Source organism: Elaeis guineensis, chromosome 12, assembly GCF_000442705.2.
Source record: "Elaeis guineensis isolate ETL-2024a chromosome 12, EG11, whole genome shotgun sequence".
Lineage (NCBI taxonomy): Eukaryota > Viridiplantae > Streptophyta > Magnoliopsida > Arecales > Arecaceae > Elaeis > Elaeis guineensis.
The window spans coordinates 82667228-82682883 of NC_026004.2; positions in this window are offsets into that span (position 1 = coordinate 82667228).

The window sequence follows — 15656 nt, forward strand, 5'->3', positions numbered from 1 at the left end:
TGTCATCCTCGTATTATATGTAGATGACATCCTCCTAATTGGGAATAACATTCCCATGTTGACCTCAGTCAAAGTATGATTGTCTAAGGAGTTCTCTATGAAAGATCTAGGAGAGGTATCCTTTATACTGGGTATTAAGGTTTATAGAGATAGACCAAATAGGATGCTCGAACTTTCACAGAAGATGTATATAGAGGAGGTGCTAAAAAGGTTTAGCATGAAAAACTCCAAAAGAGGTTTATTACCTTTTAGACATGGCATTCATCTCTCCAAGAAGATGTGCCCTAGCACACCTGAGGAGATTGAATGCATGAGCAAGATCTCTTATGCTTCAGCAATAGGGAGCCTCATGTATGCCATGCTATGTACACGACCTGATATAGCCCATGATGTGAGTGTCACAAGCAGATATCAGTCGAATCTAGGCGAAGAGTACTGGACTTCTGTGAAATATATCCTTAAGTACTTGAGAAGGCTAAGGATATGTTTCTAGTCTTTGGGAATGGAGAACTCCAGATTCAGGGATATACAGACTCAGACTTTATGTCTAATATAAATGATCGAAAGTCAACATCTGGGAGTTTGTTCATTTGCAATGGTGGTGCAGTCAGCTGGAAGAGTTTCAAGTAGACAGTGATTGCTGATTCCACCATGGAGGCAGAGTATATTGCTGCATCGAAAGCTGCGGAGGCATTCTGGTACAAGAAGTTTGCCATAGAGCTTGGAGTGATGTCATCAGATGTCATACCTCTTTACTGCGACAATAATGGCATCATAGCCCTAGCTAAGGAGCCAAGGTCTCACCAGAAGTCCAAGCACATCGAGTGGTGATTCCATTTGATCCGTGATTACCTCGAAAAGGATTATGTCGAGGTCAAGAGAGTCAACTCCATAGATAATGTGGCAGACCTGCTGACTAAGCTTTTGGGCCAACAGAAGATCGAAGCCCATCTTGAGAAGATGGGACTTAGATATGTAGCCAATTGGCATTAGGTCAAGTGGGAGTTTGTTAGATGTGTGCCCTAGATGCCAGATCGGCTGACACATTCCTGTACAGATCTAAGGACAAATTTATAATTTTGATTATAAATAAATAAAAGGGTTATTCTTCTATCACATTGTGTACATTGTGTCTGTGATACATCCTTTGAGTTAGTGGGAATGTAAATTCATATTTTCAAGAGTTAAAAATTTAAGGCATGAATTTATATAACTAACTCATAAACAGCTCCTGACCATAGGATCATCACGAGGATGATGATCGATTCGGAAGGTTGGTGTACGATCATTTCCTTAGGGTAGATGTATCTTGAGTCTACGATGTGGAGACACCGAAGTGAGAGTACAGGTATTCATTGAGAATGAGAGTACTGAGCGTGACCACTTCGAGCAATCACAAGGAAGTCTACATTCTCGTCGATGACTAGCTCGATGCTGCAGTTGTGTGTCTAGTTCTTTGACCTGAGGTGCATCGATAGTTCACCTTGAGTGTGTTATAGTTTGACTACACCATAACTCGATCTTCTAGCCATTCGGAACCCTGAGGTGCATGTTGGCTGTAGCATATTCATTGTAAGAACTAGGTCGCACCAAGATGGGATCTATCAACCTCGGTAGATGAGAGGAGTAGTCCTATGATAATTGAAAGATCGAGTCCTTAAGCCCATGGTAATGGCAGAGTGAAATAATGAAAAAGAGTTTTTCATTAAGATTTCACATCAGACTCAGATCGATCGATTAACTCATATGACTGATGTTGGGTTTGACGAGTTTACCTTAATCCTAATTCAGTCGGGACTCATGATAGAGGAGCTCAATCACACAGGTAACTATACCGAGAGGTTTGTTTTTAGTTCTGATGGATTGCCACTACATACTGCTAGGTGTCACTGATAGATTTTGGGAGCAATTAGAATGATATTGATGATCGATCATTCTAATTGTCTGAATCAGAAGAGTTCTGATCCATCGAAAGGAGTTTCGATGATGTCGATGATGAGATCACGACATGTCTCATTATCATATAAAATTAAACTTAACTGGATCACACAAATAAGGGTTAGGGTCTGGATGTCATCAATTGGGCTAACCCAATTGATTTGGATTAGATCCAATTAGGTTCAAGAAAATCATGCTAGCACATGATTGAGCCTAACTTTCTCCTCGTGTAATCTTTTTTGTCTCTACTGAGCCAAATATGATTTGACTCATCCAGAGAACCTTGGAAAGGTTTCTCTCAGTCTAAATGAAGCTTGTCCAGCTCAAAAAAGGCTTGTCTTAATTCATGAGATGAATTTAAGACAATACCTGCTAATTCCTAGCACCTCCCAATTTCATTTTAGGACATCTGTCAAAAGTTGACATATGGGTCTTAAACTGAAGAGGGTTCATTGGAGAATTTTTGTGGAATGTCCATATGCCAAAATCCAATTGAATTAGGTGCCATAATCAGATTATGGCATGAGCCCAATTGGATTAAAGTGGGCACCCCAAATGGATAAGAACCAAAGAGTCCTGATAAACATGGACTCTTTGGCGCCACCTTGATTGAGCTTATCCAATGTTGGCGCCAACTTAGGAGAGAGGGTGGGGTTCTTATCTAATATGATCAGATGACATCACTCCATCAATCAAAATTTTTTCAGAATTTATTGGAATTTTTTGATTGGTTGAATGATGTGGCACTGCGCAGCATACAGGATCTATATAAACCCTGCTGCGCCTATGGTTTCGGGGAAGAAATTATTTTATACACAAAACCCAATAGCTGCTGCCCCCTCCCCTCTTCTCCACATCCTTCCTGCTCTCCTTCCTCCCCTCTTTATGTCCAAAGAGTTGGACGTCCATCTGGCAAAGATCCAAGGCATGGTGACGCCTGAAACAGAAGGTTGCAGGACATCTTCGACAGGCTGCTGCTCCAACTTCAGAAAAAGTTCTGAAGTACTTTCAAATTAGATAAAGATCTAATTTTTGGAGCATAGATTCATGAGGAGAAGATATTCTAGATCCTACTTGAGTGGATACCGGTAGAGGCCAGGTGCTTGCGTGGCTACATCAGAATCTCGGGCTGTGCAGAGATCATCTACAGGGTAATCAGATTATCCTTGAGGTACTTTTTCTTTCATCATAGTTTTAGATTTAATTTTAAATTTTAAATAACAGATAATAAAATTAGATCTAGAAAATTAGATTTGAAATATGTAGGATAAATTTTTTTAAAAAATTATTCCATCCCAAATTTGATGAAATCTGAAAGATCCTACGAGGAAAAGTGGTTTTCCTCCCTTCAGGGGGTGCTCCGGCAAGACCCTCCGACGCTCAAGTCAGTACTCTGCTTCAACAGAAATGGTGCACTCGATTGGGATTTTTAGCAGAGTTTAGAGATAGTACTTAGAGCCTAGAGGAGAACATATTTGGGGGGTCTCTTTTATAGACAGGAGAGCGTAATCGATTGACAGTGACGTTTGTAACTGCCTGATAGTGGGCCGTTCAGGGCCATGTAGAGTTTATTACGGAGAGTAGTGGTGTTTGTTGTTGTGACTTACTGGAGAGTGGTGGGGCCACATGGAGTTTGTTATAGGGAGTGGAGTGGTGTCCGTTGTCGCGACTTGCCGGGGAGTTCGGGCCGGACGGCTGAAGCTCGATTGGGACATCTGGTGGAGCGGAATAGCTTTCTATCACAGCAATCTAAGAGAAGCTTGGATGTTTCTGAGGTTGCTGACGGGTTAACTGTTGTTGGGTGGCTTAGGTGTTGATACCACAGACGGAAGTCATCTGCTGTAGAAGCTCGGATGAAAACTTTCTGTTGGAGAAATTTGGTTGGAGTCCGATTGCTAAAGAAGGCCGTCTGAAATTTATCTGATGTAGAAGCTTGTCTGAAGATTGTCCGCTGGAGAGGTCCGATTGCATGAGGGATCCGACAAAAGGTCGACCGATAGCAAAATTCGGAAGGTATTGTGGAAGTTCATCCGCTGGAGGAGTTTGGAGAAAATTTGTCCGTTGGAAGGGTCTGGTCGGCACTATTGAAGTTCGGTTGGCACTATTGAAGTTTGAGGGCTAGAGAGGTATGGAAGACACCGGAGACAGTCGATCACTATAGAAATTCGATTGCTGGAGCATGTCCGTTGTAGAAGTTTGTCTGGAATCCATCCGCTGTAGAAGTTTGGATGGAGTCCGATTCTTACAAAAGTCTGGAAGGAGGCCGCTTACTGTAGAAGCTCGGATGGAGATCGATTGCCGTCGAATCTCAGGTGGAGACCGCTTATTGCAGAAGCTCGGCTGAAATCTACTTGCACTAGAAGTTCGGACAGAATTCGCTTACTGTAAAAGCTCGGATGAAATTCGGAAGGTGGTTGACCATTGTAGAAACTTGGATGGAGTCTGGTTACTGTAGAAGTCCTACTGCTAGAGAAGCTCGGACATTGACGAAGTTCGGAAGAAGCTCGGAGTAAAGTTGATCGTGACAGGAGGAAGTCTGGAAAAGATTCGGAGAGTAGTCGATCACTGTAGAAAATCGGCTGATAGTGAAGCCCAGAGAGCATTTGGAGTAGTTCGATAGACGACTGAAGGAGCTTATTATTGGAGAAATTCGGAGGGTACAATAGGAGTTCGTCCGTTGGAGGAGTCCGGAGGACACCGTGGAAGGTCGACTGCTGGAGGAGTCCGGATGGTATTGTGGAAGCTCGGACGGTCGGAAAAGTTTAGAAAGATGCCGCACAAGGTCGGAAGCCGGAAGAGTCCTGAGAGGGTTGGCCTCTTACGAACTTCGGCTGGGGTTATTTTATACCCAACACCAGTCTCCCTACTTTCGAGTTTGGGTTTCGAATGAAAGAAGTACAAAAAAATTTTCACAGCCGAAGTTGCCCCCCTTTGATTTTCGTACTCGATTGTTTCTAGATATTTTGGCATTTGGCGCACCGGTGTTAGAGTTTTTTCAAATCGAGGCGACCCAAAAAGATTTTTTTAAAATTTTTGCTGGAGCGTTGCTTCAAGTATGGTGCAATAATGATTCTGTCAGTCATCAGCCGTCTGCCACGATGAGTGGGACATGCGGCGGTTGTAGATCGGCCAAACGAGATCTGCTATCATTATTGCGTCGGACCCTGAGGTCTATTTAAACCCATCCTCCTTCCTCAGGGGTTTCACCTTGTCTGAGATTTTTCTTCAATTCTCTCTTCTTCCCCAAGAGCTTCGTCCTCCTCCAGCATCCCTCGCAGTCTTAGGCGCCCTTCAGGTTGACCTCCATCGCCTTCGCTGCCCTCCTGCACCTCTCGTACCAGCCTAGGTTAGTTCCGAAACCCTTCTTTTTCTTGCTGTTCTTTCGTTTTTCTTCCTCCATATTCCACCTATTCAGTTTCTTCACGAGCACCTTGTTTCCTATTTTTTCTAATTTTTTTAAGATTTTTATTTGATTCAAAATATCCTCCAACACTTCCTCCTCTAGCAGTTCTAGGAGTTCGTCTGCTCCAGCCCCCTAAAATCCTGGTACTGTAGATGAATCCGCACATAAGATCGAACCTCGTCCGATCTTTGTACCAGACACCATTCCCAGTTCTTTGACCTCGGACAAACTCTCGCTGATTAGGATTCAGTTAGGGGTTCCTCTGGAGTATGAGCTTGAGCTTCCCGAGCCAACTGACCGGGCTAGCACTCCTCCTCCTGGCCACTTTTGCTTATACCAGGAAGCCTTCCGTGCCAAGCTTCAACTTCCACTTCCACTTTTTGTTGTTGCTCTTTTTTGCTTTTTGAATATTTCTCTAGTTTCTGTAGCGCCAAACTCCTTTAGAATTCTGATAGGATTTCTTTCCCTCTGTCATTTAGCTGAAGTTTGGCCAACTCTTTCCTTGTTTAAAAATTTCTATACCTTTAAGCGTCATCCCTCGGCAAAAGACTGGTAGTACTTCTCTCCCCAGTTTGGTAGAAAGGGGTTACTAAAAGGTGCCCCCTCTGCTGTCCACAATTCGAAGGAGAGGTACTTCTACGTCCGATGCCCGACCCTAAGGCTGGGGTTGCCCCCCTGGGGCTCCCTGAGGGACTCCATCCACTGGGCTTCTAGCCTGAAAAAGGATGACCTAGAAGCCTTCAATAAACTTAAGACTTATCCAGCTTCTCTCCTCTCCGACCTTCTGAAGGAGCAACTTTTATTCAATGTCAGCTTGAGCCCTCTCAACCCCGATGGTAATTTTTCTTTTTCAAGTCATTCGCTGCTTCCTCTTTCTCTTATTCCATTTCTAAGCGATGCCGATCTTTTTTTCATCGCAGATATGGATGCAGACGTAGCTCGGATACTAGCCAAGGGTCTCAAGGCCCACAAGAGAAAAGGCACCGCCACTTCTGGGTCGGCGAAGAAGGTGAGGGTAGAGGAGACAAGCTCGGTCGTGCCTGCCCAGGCGACCATTGCCGTTGACGCCCCCTCCGACGTTGAGCCCGCAGTCCCCCGAGCTTCTTCAAGAAGCCCACCGACTGAGGTTCCTGCTCTAGAGTCTCATCCCGAGGAGGCACCGGGGGTCGAAAGGAGGAGAAGGAAGAAGACGTTGGCCCACAAGATCCGCAGCAGCAGGGCTGCCATCGAGGGGTCCAATGGCTCCAAAGAGGATCCGAGGGAGAATTTCTTCAACAACAGAGATTTAATAAAAAGGTTGGTCGATGGGTGCATTTTATCCGAGGTCGTCCATAGGATCGTCAATGCCGATCCTGAACAGCAGGTTTGGGACTCTTTGGAGTCCTTTCTTGAGGTAGGCCGATTTATTTTTTTCTTCCTTTCGCTTCTTCGCTTAGTGCATTCTTTAGCTTTCATATTGACTTCCTGGCCGCCCTTGCAGATTGGACACCAGCTCATCGCCAACATCGAGGTGATGAACAATGCCAAGAAGGAAGCAGCCCAGGCGGAGGAAGGTCGCCAGGCCGAGGCTGCCCGTCTTAAGGAGAAGGTCACCGAAGTCGCGAGTTTCCAAGAGGCGCTCCTGAAGGAGGAACAAACTTCGACAGATCTGAAGGCCACCTTGGAGGAGGAAAGAAGGAAGGCAGAGGCCGAGATCTCCAAGCTGAAGGAGCAGATCCCGACCCTAGTCTCGGAGGCAAGGGCCCAAGCAGTGGAGGAGTTCAAGACCTCCTCCGAGATGAGGGATCTGAACGTCAAGTTCGGCCAGACCGCCTTCATCAAAGGCTTCGAGCTTTGCCAGGAGAAGGTGGTCGGGAAGTTTTTCGAACTTGACCTCAGCTTTTTGGATGAAGCGTTTGACGATGAAGTCGGACCTTCCGAAGCTGCTGCCAGTCTCTCTCCAGTTGGGACCTCTTCAACCGCCGCAGCTGCCATGACCGACGTTCTGGGGGCACCAAGCTCCTCCACTTCTACTCCAGAGGTCCGAGACCTCTAACTTTGTACTTTTTCTTTGTTACAACTCTCTTTTTTTTCTTTTTCTTTGGTACTTAAGAACTATTCAATCAATGAAATCAAATTCCTCTTTACAGAGAGCTCCTTTTCCTTCTTCTACTTCCTTTTTCTTCTTTCTTTTTTTTTTTGCAATGATTTGCATTGTGACGCTCTTGTTTTTCGATAACAGTGTCCTACCAAAGCTCTTCCCCTACTGCAGGGGATCCTTTTGAAGTCCATGGTTCAGGATCTGAGAAGGGAAGTTCGTCACCTAACGAAGAAATCAAAGAAGATGGACGACGAACTTCACAGGCTGAGGAAGAGCCATTCAGAAGCCACCATGGAGGTTACTCGCCTTCGGAACCTCCATAAAAAGGGCTTCATGGACTACACCCGGAGAAGGCCAACTTCGTGAAGGAGCTTGAGGAACTCCAGAAATGTGCCAGCAATCGAACTTGGACTCAGGCCTCCAAGATCAGCTCCCTCGAGGTCGAGTTGGCGGCCGCACGGGAGAAGATCAGCCAATTGGAAGGGAGCTCAAGCTCATCCTGGCTTATAACTCAGGCCGATCATGGCTGGGACTGGTCGAAAAAATTCTTCGACCTCCAGAAGCAGCTACAGGATGTCGAGATAAATTACAACACTCATCGAGTCGGCTGGTGTGGGCAAATAGACAACTATAGAAGGAGGCTCAAGACGGCGATCGATGAGGTTGCCCACCTTCAGAAGCAGTTGTCCGAAAGAGCCCAGGCCATTTCGGTGCAAGGCTTCGACGAGCTCCGATCCTTGAGGGGGACCATGGAAGAATTGTCCGTAGCCCTTGGGAAGGAGAAGGCTGAACTGCAGTGGCTAAAAATTCAGCTGGCCTATGAGCAGTAGGCGGTCAAGGATGCGGAAGTGGAGTCTGAAGTTCTGAGGAAGAGGCTTTAAAAATCGAAGGGCGAAAGCCGACGGTTTCACCAAATGTATCAGGAGATGCTGTTATGGAAGAAGAAACTAGAAGAAGAAGTTGAGAACTTAAAGCAATCACTAATAATGGCTGAAATCGAGAGTTCGAAGTCAGAAGAAGCCGAGCTTCTTTAGAGCTTCTTTAACCTTTTGTTTCATGTATTCTTTTCTTTTCTTATTATTTTTTTTTGTTTTGGCCTTCAAAGGCCTTTGTAATGCTCTCTTTACTAATGAAATGAAAAAAAAATTTCTCATTACCTTGTCTATTCTTGCTTTGAGTTATTGTTTACCGAACTTTTCTTGTCTTTTGTATTATTCGATGTTGATGTTGTTTGAAGGTTCCTGGTCATCACCGCATTGATTCGCCCTTTTTGGTCATGACCGAAGGTCTTTTCGAGGCCATTCGAATTTGATGCTTTCTCCTGGTGTTCGAGCTCGAGGTCCGAACTTTTTGTTACTTTGAGAAAGTCTATTTTCTCCTACTAGTGTTGGGTTCCCCCTTAGAGATTGAGGATTTTTGACAAGAGTTTTCTTCCCCATTAAGACGAGGTCCCTTATGTCTTAGATGTAGTTCATTTTTTTCTTATCTCTGATGTAGCTCGTCGCTTTTTCTTTTTCTCTCCCCTCTTTTTTTTTTATGTTTGGGCGAGGGTTTTTCCTCTGCTCCTAACGAGATTGTAGGGGTGTAGAGGAGCCATTGAGGAGGTTTTTTCTCTCATCCGATCTTAAACGATCAGGTCTTCATTTGTTTCAGGATGAGGTTCTCCTCCTGTTTCCGACACAGTCAATTTTAGCTCATGTTAGGATGAGATTTTTCTCCTATTCCTAACATGACTGTGGGGGCGCATAAGGGCCATTGCGAGGGCCTCTCCCTCCATCCGGTCTCTTAATAATCAGGCTTTCGACTTTGCTCATGTTAGGATGAGGTTCTTCTCCTGTTTCTAACATGGCTGTGGAGGTGCATAAGGGCCGTTGTGATGGCCTCTCCCTCCATCCGATCTTTTAATAATCGAACCTTCGACTTTGCTCATGTTAGGATGAGGTTCTCCTCCTGTTCCTGACATGGCTGTGGAGGCACATAAGGACCATTGTGAGGGCCTCTCCTCCCATCCGATCTTTTAATAACCGGGCCTTCGACTTTGCTCATGTTAGGACGAGGTTCTCCTCCTGTTTCTAATATGGCTGTGGGGTCGCATAAGGGTCGTTGCAAGGGCCTCTTCCCCCATTCGATCTTTTAATAATCGGACCTTCGACTTTGCTCATGCTAGGACGAGGTTCTCCTCCTATTCCTAACATGGCTGTGGGGATGCATAAAGGCCGTTGCGAGGGCCTCTCCCTCCATCCGATTTTTTAATAACCGGGCCTTCGACTTTGCTCATGTTAGGATGAGGTTCTCCTCCTGTTCCTAACATGGCTGTGGGGGTGCATAAGGGCCGTTGCGAGGGCATCTCCCCCCATCCGATCTCTTAATAACTGGACCTTCGACTTTGCTCATGTTAAGATGAGGTTCTCCTCCTGTTCCTAACATGGCTGTGGAGGTGCATAAGGGCCGTTACGAGGGCCTCTGCCTCCATCCAGTCTTTTAATAATTGGGCCTTCGATTTTGCTCATGTTAGGATGAGGTTCTCCTTCTGTTCCTAACATGGCTGTGGGGGCACATAAGGGCCGTTGTGAGGGCCTCTCCCTCCATCCGATCTTTTAATAACCGGGCCTTCGACTTTGCTCATGTTAGGATGAGGTTCTCCTCCTATTCCTAACATGGCTGTAGGGGCGCATAAGGGCCGTTGCGAGGGCCTCTCCCCCCATCCGGTTTCTTAATAATCGGGCTTTTGACTTTGCTCATATTAGGATAAGGTTCTCCTCCTGTTCCTAACATGGCTATGGGGGCACATAAGGGTCATTGCGAGGGCCTCTCCTCCCATCCGATCTTTTAATAACCGAGCCTACGTTTGTGTCGAGACGAGATTCTCCTCTTGTTCTTGATACGCTTAGTTTCGATTGTCTGAAGGAGCTACTTCCTGTCGTTATAAGCTCATGCCAAAAGAAAAAAATATGCGAATATGGAACTTTTATTTAAGACAAAGTTATCGGTAATACATTCGTAAATTTTTTAAATTCCATGGTCGCGGAAGGTTTGCTCTTTCGAGCTCTTTTAGATAGTATGTTCCGGGTCGAACTACCTCCCTGACTTCATATGGGCCTTCCCAGTTTGGGGCAAGTTTTTCTTGGTTCTGAGGTTGTGAAACAGCGGCTCACTGAAGTACTAAATCTCCTGCTCTGAAGGCTTTGCTCTTGACCCGAGAGTTGTAGTAGCGGGTTGCTTTCTGCTTGTAGGCTGCCATCTGAACTTCAGCTGTTTTCCATTTTTCTTTTAACAAGTCAAGATTGGCCTTGAGATCTCGTGAGTTGCGCTGCTCATGGAATGCCATGACTAGCGCTGACAGAAGCTTGAGTTCAATCAGGATAACGGCTTCTGTTTCGAAGGCTAAGGCAAAGGGGGTCTCCCTCGTGGGCAATCTTTGGGTAGTTCGATATGCCCATAACATATGATAAAGCTCGTCTGCCCAAGTTTTCTTTGCTTTTTCAAGTCTCATCTTGATTCCTTGCAACAGAGTCCTGTTAGTCACCTCGGCTTCACCATTTGCCTGCGGATGGGCCACTGACGTAAAGTTATGGGAGATGTTTAAGTCCTCACAAAATTCAGCAAACCTTGCTTTAGCAAACTGTTGCCCATTATCAGTAATGAGAGTTTTGGGTAAGTCGAACCTACAAATGATTGACTTCCAGATGAAGTCCTGCACTTTAGTTTCTATGATTTTTGCCAAAGGTTCGGCTTCGACCCACTTGGTGAAGTAGTCAATTGCCACCAGGAGGAACTTCCACTGTCCTGACGCCATGAAAAAAGGTCCAAGGATATCTATTCCCCATTGTGCAAACGGCCATGGGGCACTCAAAGGTGTAAGTTCGGAGGCGGGCTATCTTTGGATATTCGCATATCTCTGACACCGATCATACTTTCTGACATATTCAATGGAGTCGTGGTACATTGTAGGCCAGTAATAACCTTATTGGAGCAGTTTGTGGGATAAGGATCTGGCCCCCAGGTGACTTCCGCAGACTCCTTCATGTACCTCTCATAAGACAAAGTCGGCTTCAGAAGGCCAGAGATATTTCAGGAGGGACAAAGAGTATGACCTCTTGTACAGCTTGCCCTCATAAAGGATATATCGGGAGGCCTGGTTTCTGAGCTTCCGAACTTCTTTTGCATCATGAGAAAGAACCCCGTCTTTGAGGTATGCAACCAGTGGGTCAATCCAGCTGGGTTCATGGCTGAACTCCATTACAAGCTGCGGTTCTTCCGTACTTGGATATTTCATAACCTCGAAGAGGACTTCCTTGGGTAGTTCAGCTGGAGCCAGTGTAGCCAACTTGGAGAGAAGATCGGTTCTGATATTTTCTGCTCTTAGAATCTGCTTGATGTCAAAGCTGCCAAAGGTAGGGATGATCTCTTTTACCTTTTCGAGATACTTGACCATACTGTCCTCCCGAGCTTCATAGTTTCCACTGACTCGTCCCACCACCAATTGGGAGTCACTGTAGACTTGGAGCCGATCTACTTCTAATTCTTTGGCGATCTTCAGTCCTGCAATCAGAGCTTCATATTCTGCTCCGTTATTTATCGTAGAAAATTCAAAGTGCAGTGCCTACTCCGCGATAATTTCTTTCAGATTGACAAAGATCAGGCCCACGCCTGTGCCTGACATGTTGGAGGAACCGTCCATGTAGAGGGCCCAGAAACCATCAGAGAGATCTGTTCTTTCCTCAAGGGAGTTCGGTTGGAGCCCTGGGTTGTCAGCTTCACCTCATTCAAGTTCAGCTTCTTTCGGGATAGTGCATTCCACTATGAAGTCTGCTAATATCTGAACTTTTATCGTCGGTCGAGGTCGATAGTTGATGTCGAATTTTATGAGCTCGACCGCCCATTTCGCTATTCTTTTGAAAGCATCTGCTCGATGCAGAACTGTCTTGATCGACTGGTCGGTGAGCAGTTTTATGGTGTGCCCTTGAAAGTAAGGTCGGAGCCTTCGGGCTGCAATCAATAGGACGTAAGTTAGTTTCTCTAACTTAGTGTACCTGGTTTCGGTGTCTCTCAATACTCAACTTATGTAGTACATCGACCGTTGAATTTTTGCTTCTTCTTTCACCAGAACTGCTGCGAGAGCCACAGGGGAGATCGCCTGGTACAGAAACAACTCTTTTTCAGGTTTGGGCTTTGCCAATAGTGGAGGTGAGCTGAGGTAGTTCTTCAATTCTTCGAATGCTTGCTGATATTCAGTGGTCCAACAGAAGTTCTTCAACTGCTTAAGAGTCTGAAAGAAAGGTAGGCACCATTCGGCCGACCTTGAGACAAAGTGATTCAGAGCTGCTACTCTCCCAATAAGGCGCTGAACTTCCTTTATTGACTTCGGAGCGGTCATTTTCTGGATGGCATGAATCTTTTTCAGATTTGCTTCGATCCCACTCTCCGATACCATAAAGCCCAAGAATTTTTTGAGGTTACTCCAAAAGCGCAGTTGGTTGGGTTCAGCTTCATCTTATATTTTCGGAGGGCACTGAAGGTCTCCTCAAGGTCGGCGACATGGTTCATTGAGGATTTACTTTTTACAAGCATGTCGTCCACGTAGACCTCCATGTTGTGGCCGATCTGCTCTTTGAAGATCTTGTTCACCAGTCGTTGATAGGTTGCCCCTATATTTTTTAGGCCAAAAGGCATGACCCTGTAACAGAAAAGACCATGGTCAGTGATAAAAGCAGTCTTTTCTTCATCCTCTGGTGCCATCCGGATTTGATTGTAGCCAGAGAATGCATCCATGAAAGTGAGAAGCTCATGGCCCGAGGTTGCATCCACTAATTGATCAATTCTAAGTAGAGGGTAACTGTCCTTAGGGCAGGCTTTGTTCAGCTTTTTGAAGTCTATACACATCCTCCATTTGCCGTTCGCCTTCTTGACGAGAACCACATTGGAGACTCAGTTCAGATAGTTGACTTCTCTGATGAACCCAACTTTCAGGAGTTTATCAACTTCTTCAGCTATTGCCTTCTGCCTTTTTGGTGCATGACCTCGAATTTTTTTCTTCATCGGCCGATGTTTGAGATCAATAGCTAGACGGTGCTCCATGACTTCCGCATCAATCCCCGACATGTCCATCGAAATCCAGGCAAAAACATCCGCATTCTTTTGTAGAAAATTGATGAGCTGTGTCCGTACCTCTTCTTCCAGGTTAGAACCGATCTTCACCATGTGCCCTTGATTCCCATCATTCAAAGGAATTGAAACAAGATCTTCAATTGGCTTACCCCGTTCTTCAGCAAGGTCATCGTGGGTGTCTAATTCATCAACCAGACAGGGGTCAGACTAACCATTTCTTTGTAAGACTATGTTATAGCAGTGTCTTGCCTGGATTTGATCTCCTCTGACCTCTCCAACCCCTTGGCTTATGAAAATTTTCAATTTCAAATGGTAAGTCGATACCACAGTTCGGAGGATGTTGAGGCCAGATTGGCCGAGTATTGCATTGTAGGCAGATGGCGCCCTTACTACCAGAAAATTCACTTGCGCTCTAGATTGTTTCGGGCACCGACCTGCAACTACGGTCAAAGTTATTACTCCTTCTACTAGCACAGCATCACCAGTGAACCCTACCAATGGGGAGCTTATCGGCCCTAATCGATCATCCGGAATGGATATTTTTGAGAATGCATCGTAAAATAAAATATCGATCGAGCTTCCATTATCAACAAGAATGCGGCGTACATCATAGTCAGCAATATTTAAAGAAACTATGACCGCATCATTATTGGAGAATTGAATCCCCTGGGCATCTTCTTTAGTGAAGGTTATAGATTCTTCAGTCCTCTGCCACTTGGGCGGTCCGACCGATCCATTGGCTGCTCTCCATTGGGATCCTCCAGAGATGATGTTGATGATCCCGATTGGAGGCCGATCTTCAGGCTGTTCTTTCCTCCTTGGTGGCTCTGGTTGTGGTAGGACCCTCAGCCGATCTTCTCTACCTTCAAGCCGACGTCGGATGAATCTGTTGAGCCGACCTCATCTGATGAGCTCCTCGATCTCATCTCGAAGCTGAATATACTCCTTCGTGTCGTGGCCATGGTCACGATGATAGAGGCAGAACTTGTTAGGGTTGCACTTTCTGGGATGTGTGTGCATCTTTTTCAGCCTTGGCAGCTGCTCCCTGATCTCCATCAGCATTTGAGTTTTTAGAGCATTGAGAGGGGCATAGCTGTAGAATCTTCCTAGGGGAGAGCTCCGTCAAACTCTGCGATCTGGGCTTCTCAGCCTACGAGCTCGAGGAGGAGTTCGGACACGCTTGTGTCCGAAGGAAGTTCGAGAACGTGGCCGAGCTTCACTCGACCCTTTTTCAGCTACGGGCTTGCTGGAATCACCCGCCTGCCACTCTTCGTGGCCTCCTCATCCTTTAGCTTGAAGGCTTCCTCTGTCCGAGCATATCCTTCGACCCGAGCCAGCAAATCAGCGAAGTCCCTGGGATACTTCTTTTCCAGAGAAAACAGAAGGTTATTCTTTTGAAGACCGCTCTTCAGGGCAGCTATTGCAACTGATTGGTCTAAGTTTTGGACCTTCAATGCGGCAGCATTAAAATGGTTGACATAAGTTCGGATGGATTCTCCCTCCTTTTGCTTGATGTTGATGAGGGACTCCGAACCTCTTCGAAGATGTTTGATCAAAGGAGAAGATAGTACACGACTTCAGTGCCGAGTATCAATTTCTTGCTGCTCCCTTCAAGGTAGATGGAAAAGCTTGACACAGGATGGCGTCTGGCATGCCATGGAGCAGCATCATTGTCCAAAAGGCCTCCAGGTGGTCAACCAGATCTGAGGTCCCATCGTAGCTCTCAAATTGGGGGAGCTTGAAGTTCGACGGGATCAGTTCCTGCATAATCTTTTGAGAAAAAGGAGGGTCAGTACAGATATCCTCACCGTAAGCAGGGGGAGCATGATGGAGCTCCTCGATCTGTCGGTTCATCTCTTGAAATCTTTGATTCAGGAGATTCTCTCGATCATGAATCTCGCAGGTCTTCTAGCAGAACGGTGGTAGGGATCCTTCGGGGGTGAAATCATGATCAGATAGAGGGCTCTCCACCTTCTACTTCCCCTTTCTGGGGGATACAGGGTGACTGGCCCAAGTGGGCCATCCGATCGTCGGATTCTGAAACTCCAACGATACTCTTTCTAGCTGCACAGATGCTTGCAGCTGCTGCTACTGCTGCTGCATGGCCTGCACCACTTTTGTGAGGCC